Source organism: Anomalospiza imberbis, chromosome 9 (assembly GCF_031753505.1).
Source record: "Anomalospiza imberbis isolate Cuckoo-Finch-1a 21T00152 chromosome 9, ASM3175350v1, whole genome shotgun sequence".
NCBI classification, from domain to species: domain Eukaryota; kingdom Metazoa; phylum Chordata; class Aves; order Passeriformes; family Viduidae; genus Anomalospiza; species Anomalospiza imberbis.
The window spans coordinates 553,511-560,022 of record NC_089689.1 but is presented as its reverse complement, the minus strand read 5'-3'; the positions used below and the strand labels follow the sequence as shown (position 1 = coordinate 560,022).

The 6,512-nt window shown below is 39.6% G+C and overlaps 1 long non-coding RNA gene across 1 annotated transcript in view; it reads right to left on the bottom strand.

The window, feature by feature from the left end:
• The window catches only part of LOC137479015 (uncharacterized), a 59,334-nt gene that overhangs the window by 40,348 nt on the left and 12,474 nt on the right, over positions 1-6,512 (bottom strand). The window contains exon 2 of the long non-coding RNA XR_011001935.1: positions 6,096-6,138. This is a non-coding gene — a long non-coding RNA (uncharacterized lncRNA). The remainder of the gene's footprint in view (positions 1-6,095; positions 6,139-6,512) is intronic.

Here is a 6,512-nt window from a genome sequence, read left to right as displayed (position 1 = left end):
AGCTGCAATGTCATAATTTCTCTGTACTAAAAGAGACATTGCCTTTTAAATTTTTTTCTTGTATTGCATGGGTTAGGTTATTTGCGTATAAAATGAGTAGAGCTGGATTTGTCTCTCAATCCATATCTGTTTCCATTTAGCTTTGCATGGAGGTTATTTTTACTTCTATGAATAGTTTCCCTACTGTGCATAACAGTCCTGGAAAGACAAACAAAAGCACGTACTCAGTAAAAACTGTAGGGAAAACATTTTTTTCCTAATACAGTGGTTACAACTTACATGCTCATAAACCAGGGAAGAAGAGGAAGAGGGCAATCCATAGAAAAATTGTTTCTTGAATAATTTCAAATATGCTGTGCTTCTAAATGCCATGTTTTCATGGAAAGAATAGAAGAAATAATAAGTTAAATGAGTTAGTATTTTGGATTAAAAAATGTGTTGCAGAAACCCCTCGATGACTCCAACTGCTTGGGGAATACAGCAAGAGAGGATACAGGGAGATTTCCCAGCCCAGTCTTCCACACTGGTTCATCACCCCAAGGCTGAGCTGCAGTGGATTCACCTTTCAATTCTTAACCAAATTCCAGCAGCAAAAAGATTTTTATTAAAATGCATTATGTTTTATCCCTCCAAAATATAGAATACCTGCACTGCATTAACTACAGGCTACAGAGTCCTTGGTCTTTAAGACCCCACCACTCATAAACAATGTTATTAATAGTTATTCTTATCTGCTTATAGATATTTCTGCCACCAACCTTGGGAAATACCCAGGGTTCCAGGAGCAATTACTTCTAGATTGATCATATAAAATAGAAAGAACACAGAGAAGTTTAAATATCACAAACTCAGTAAAGCTCATTCTTCATGTCACAGAACAGGGGAAGCTCCTTTGAAGGGCTGAACTAGTTTGTTATGTAAAACATTATATTCGAGAGAAAAGATGCATAAGCAAATGCAGGCTGAATGGGCAGACAACAGAGAACCTCAGAAATGCTCTTGACACTGTATAGTGACATCACATGAATGAGGAGATGTCAGCCCATGGCATTTTACCTGGTAGTAGGACACTGCTGCTTGTAACACCAGCATTTTCCTAAGTTCTGCACTTTGTTTTCCTGGTCTCTTACCCAGGCTCCTCACCACAAAGGGACTGATCTCTCTTCAAGTCCATTTTGAATTTGCACAGTGCTACCACTTTGTCTTGAAGTGTCATCAGCAACTGTGCGATGGGAATAGCTTCAAATTGATTAGAATTTAATTTCCAGAACAAATGGACTGGATTTTGATCTCTGTGCAGTCATTTTGCCTGTTGTTATGAGATAAAATGGAACTAGCAAAAAGCTCTTGTACTTATTGAATTTCTTGCCAGACCTGAGCTTTTTAGGGGAATAAAATGAAAATTGCGGCTTGATAAATGGCATAAAAGGGTTTTTTTGTGACATGATATCTTTTCATGTCAAATGGCAAGTACAACATATTCCAAACTAGACAGACTCATAAATGCTGACACCTTTCACAGCCCCAAATGTTTTTCGCTGTTGATAGTGACTCAGTATTGGAAATTATATCTTCTGAGACAGGAATTACCAGAACAAATTGTACTTGGATCATACTTTATACTTCCTGATATTTATCCCTTTTTCCAGCTTTTCTCACCCTTTATGTGGACCCCTCTGCAGTGACAATGCTGTTTGTCACAAAGCCATTGGTTTTCATAGCAATATTGCATTTTGGCATAAATTTTAAGAAGAGAATAATTTAATGTTTTAAAAAGATCCTTGCTGGTTGTAGATGCCTGTTAATGGTAATCCTCCAAGATTGTTCTCCCATTTTTATTAGGACTAACACTGGGTTTTGTTTGCCATGCATGGTGAGGTAATAAGTCTGTGTAATGGACTAAAATTAGAATTAGAGGAATGGTAAAGAAGGGCAAAAAAGGAAGATTCTGGTTCTTAAAAAAAGCTCATAAAAATCTCCCCAGATTTCTGTGAAGCGAATTAATAAAAACACATGCCTACCACCATTATTACTTTATAGCCTAAAAATGCATTTTACAGGGCAACGGTATCTATGGATTTAATAATTACAAAAATAAACCCTTTTGCTTATTTCTTAAAGGGAGCAGTTTGGTTTGTTTCCTTTCAGAATGGGTGGAAATATGAATTAATTCACACTTTGCTATCCTCTGTATAAGCCGGTTTTTATGCAAAAGGAATTGTCTGATGAACTTCAATTTCCAAAGGGCTGTTTCTCACCTAAGTGTTTACAGAGCAAAAGTGTTCACAAACTGTTATAAAACATTGCAGTCTGTGCTACAAAATTGCCTGGTTTTATTGTACAAGAAAATTGTGTCTCATGTCTTATTTTTGTAACGCATTTCAATATTATTTTGTATTACTACTCATTTTTTTAATTGTGTATTTAAAACTAACTGAGGGATTGATCTTTTGTTGGCAGTCCATATGAACAAAAGAGAAATGACAAAAGGAATTACAGCCCACTAGAGAGCTCTTAAATTCTTTGATTATATAAAAGCGAGGGAAATTCATATGCAAATTGAATCCACTGGCATTAAAAAGGAAGGTGGGTACAATGTAATTGCAGAGAAGCTGCACAGAAGCAGCAGGATAATGACAGAGAAATATAAATGCTTTGTAATGCTTTATAAATGTTAAGCCAATATAACTGAGGAAAGAACTTGGAATCCAGCCCCTTGGGCAGGTGACAGCTCATAGAGTTGGAATGCAGCCCCTTGGGCAGGTGATAGCTCATAGCAATATTCTTGAAAGACATTGTGTGCCTTAGTGAAGGAACTTGTTTATTCACGTGCTTGTATTAACTCCCACCAAAGCCATCAATCTGAGCTCATAGATAACGTTTATACAATGCCCTTTTAGGCTTCAATGACAGCACAGATTCCAGAAATCGAATAAGAGGAGCATGGCCTTGCATCAAGAACAAGCCACTGAGCTTTGGTTCAAGGATCGAAAGCAGTTCAGATGGATCTGCACATACAGACACACAGAGAGACCCAGAATTCAATATACATCTAGAATGCTGCAGTCTGGAACTATTTAGGGCTCATTTCTTTTTCAAAATCCTATCAGCATGCAACAGGCAGAGAACTGTTGCTATCTAAATTTTCCATGCATTGGCATTTTTAAATCAGAGGCACCTCAGTTATCTGAGAGATGCAGGAAATCAGTGACTGGGTAATTAGGGCTACAGAGGTTTGATTTATGAGGAAACATTAAAGAGAAGAGCATAAATATGGTGTGTCAGTCAAGGAGATGTGAAGCATGGATTTTAAAGTATCTTAAAAACAAACGACAGGATGTGTTTTGCCACATGGAAGGTGATTCAAGGGACTGGAGGAATGGGCTCACAGCTACACGATACATTCTGAAGCTTTGTAAAGATTGTCAGTGTTGGTTCCAAGGGAAAGGACAGAATTCCCATGAGACTGGATACTCAGATATGGACCAGAGGAGTAACCCTCACTGGCACAGCTGCTGGACTTCCACCACTAAAGAATTCCCTTTTACCTGTACTCCAGCTGGACACTGACCCCGCCTGACATGGACACCAAGCTAGTGCTTAATTCCCAAACAGCAGAATTATTCAGGTTTCTTGTTCCCTTGGCACTTAACATGCTGGCATTTTCAGGGGAATGTCTTTGCTCAATCCAGGCACAGCTGTCCTTAACTGAAAAACTGGAGAACCTTCAAGTGGCTAACACATAGGAAAAGGAAGGGGAAAAATCAGGACAGGCATCAAAAGTAATTTACTTATTTAGGCAGATATCATTGTTAGGAAAGTATTAATCTTTTTCAATTTCAACACCTAAACAATCCATCTTACATAATTATGGCAGGAAAGCACATTGCAAACATTGGTGTCCGGTTAAATTGGTGCTGTCAGACAAACCCAATTGCTGGTGCCTCTGCAGTGCCAAATTCTGCAGAGAGCCCCTCTGCAGCACTAAAGGGGCATTATCTCCAAAGAAAAGGCATCTTTTTTGCATCCTCATCTCTTCTACATTGCACCTCTACTAAGAAAATAGTTGTTTTAATACAAAAATGTCAAAATCTTATAAAATACTGTGGTACCACCTTGTGGCAGCTTTACACATAGCTCTGTTGGCATTAAGATTGAATGACTTTTTAAAATTAAATTAGAACAGATAGCATTTGGTCTCATTAGACTTTTGATCTGTGTTCTGAACCATCTGCATCCTCCTGTTAATTAGAACACCTGACATTTGAAGCAAAATTTAAATGTATCCAGTGAATGCTGGATATCAATGTTCCAACACTATTTAAAAACATTTATATAGACATAGAAACCTCTTTCTGAGGCACCACGGTGGGAGAAGACACCAGGCTTGTCTGCCAGGTAGGACTGACAGCTCAGGAAGCTGCTGAGAGCCTGCAGGTATCAGCAACACACGAGGCAACCAACAGAGGAGCCCACGTTGCCCCTATAGTCTCACAGATTTGCAGGGAGAATGAAGAGAGTACGAGGTACAGAGGGAGGACACAGGCAAGGCAGCAGCTTCTGCTCTCACGATGAAGATTAGAGGATGGCATGGAAAGCTCTGGAAGGTGAACAGATGTGCAACTGAGCTTCTGTGGTAAAGATGATTTTTGGAAAGCAAAACACAGAAATCCAGATACTGCTACGAGAACTGGAGGCACCAGACTGAGAAAGCATTTATTTTACTGGCCTGGCTGAGCCACCAGCTAATTAGCTCATCTGTACTCTCCTGCTTTTGAATCCTTTTAGAGACTCCAAAGTGTAACAAACAATACTGTTTCCACGATCTTTTGGATTGCCCCTCCCACAGCCCTCTTCAGCCTTCTTTTACAGATCACTGCAGGAAATGACCTCCCTTAAAGAAGATGAACCATCTGTTTACACTTTGTGCTTTGGTTGAAGACTGTCTCAGGGTATTGAAGTTTAGGGACAAAATCATCTCTTACAGCTTTGACCGATTTGAAAACACAGAGCAGGAAGGAGAACTTCTTGTGTTTGAAAACAGGAGTTCACAAGTTGTTTATTATGTGTACAAGGAAGGTCTGTGTCTTTTCAAATTAATGCTTCAAATATGAAGCAGCTTGCAACATCCCAGCTTGAACTCAGGTGTGCTTCTGTTTCGTTCACAACAGTAAGCACAAGTTTAGTGTAAAAAACCCCTAAAACTGGCACGGAAATCAGGCATGAATGACCAAATTTGAAGCAAAGGCTTTTGTCTCTGCGAGGGCTGGTTCTCCAGCATCCTGCATTTCCATCCCAGCTGAACTCCAAAGGGAGAAGCACTGGGATTGTGCATTGCAGCTATTGATTAAGGTTAGCAATGAAATATGAAAATACAAAATGGTTATTGGTTTGGGTACAGCATGAAACTAAAATATAAAGTAAGAGAAGTGAACAAAAGTTCTTACATCCTCTCAAGAACATTCTCTGTGTGAGTACCTTCCTGTCACACTTTCTACTCTCTCCAATCCTGTGCCTGTGCTACCTCACTGCCTCAGATTTAAAGAGACCACAAAAGAGTGCCAACGTGGCCATTAGAGGAGTAAACCTCCTGTCTCCTGAAACATCCAGATGGATATTGGCTCCTGCCAGAATAATCAGATGTGTACTTTTTGACTATTTCTCTCTTTTAAAAGCTGCCCTTTGAAGGCTCACACCACCGTGTTACCAGTGCCCCAGCCTGTTTCAACAGTAAAACATTTTTCCACTAAGTAGGCACTCATGTATCTGGGACTCGTGTTTTTCAAACTCTCCTGCATACTCTATAAGGCAATGCTGATTGTGACCTGTCAAATAATCTCCCCAAATATCCATCATTTATGGGAGCTATAAGCCTGTGCCTTGATGCTACATTAAATAACTCGTAACTCATGGCAAGAGAGGCAGCAGAAAGGAGAAGATATATCGAGCTAATTAAAGGAAGGTTTCTTAAACAGTTTCTTTAACCTCTACACACCAAGTACTCATTTATCACTCTGTGCTTGGAACAGACCACATCACATGTCCTCTCCTCAGGAAAGAAGGCCAGTTCAGAAAGTGTTTAAACATGTGCTCACCTCCCAGCTGCTGAGCAGAAAGTCAAGTCCTCACTGAAAAAGCCTGAGGAAGAGAGAGAACATTTTGAGAAAACACAGCATTTTGGGTTGGTTTTTTTCCATGCTACAGACTGGACTGAATATTGTCTCGGTGGGTTAGATAAGGAAGCTGTAAAACACTACGCACAAGCCATCTGCAAAGTGGGGCATAGAAAGGTGGCAGGGACGCAGAGCTGGAGGAGGCTTTAATCATATATTGCTGTAATAGAGAATATTTTTTGCTCTCAACTTATTTGTACCTCATTCATTAACAAGACCCTGATAACTTCAGAGCCTGGAATACGAATGAACAGTCTGAAAAATGTCTGTTCCTGTATGTCAAGGCCAGGATTTTTCAACAAAAGCTTTTTGGTGGGAAAACGATGAGTGAACCCCCAG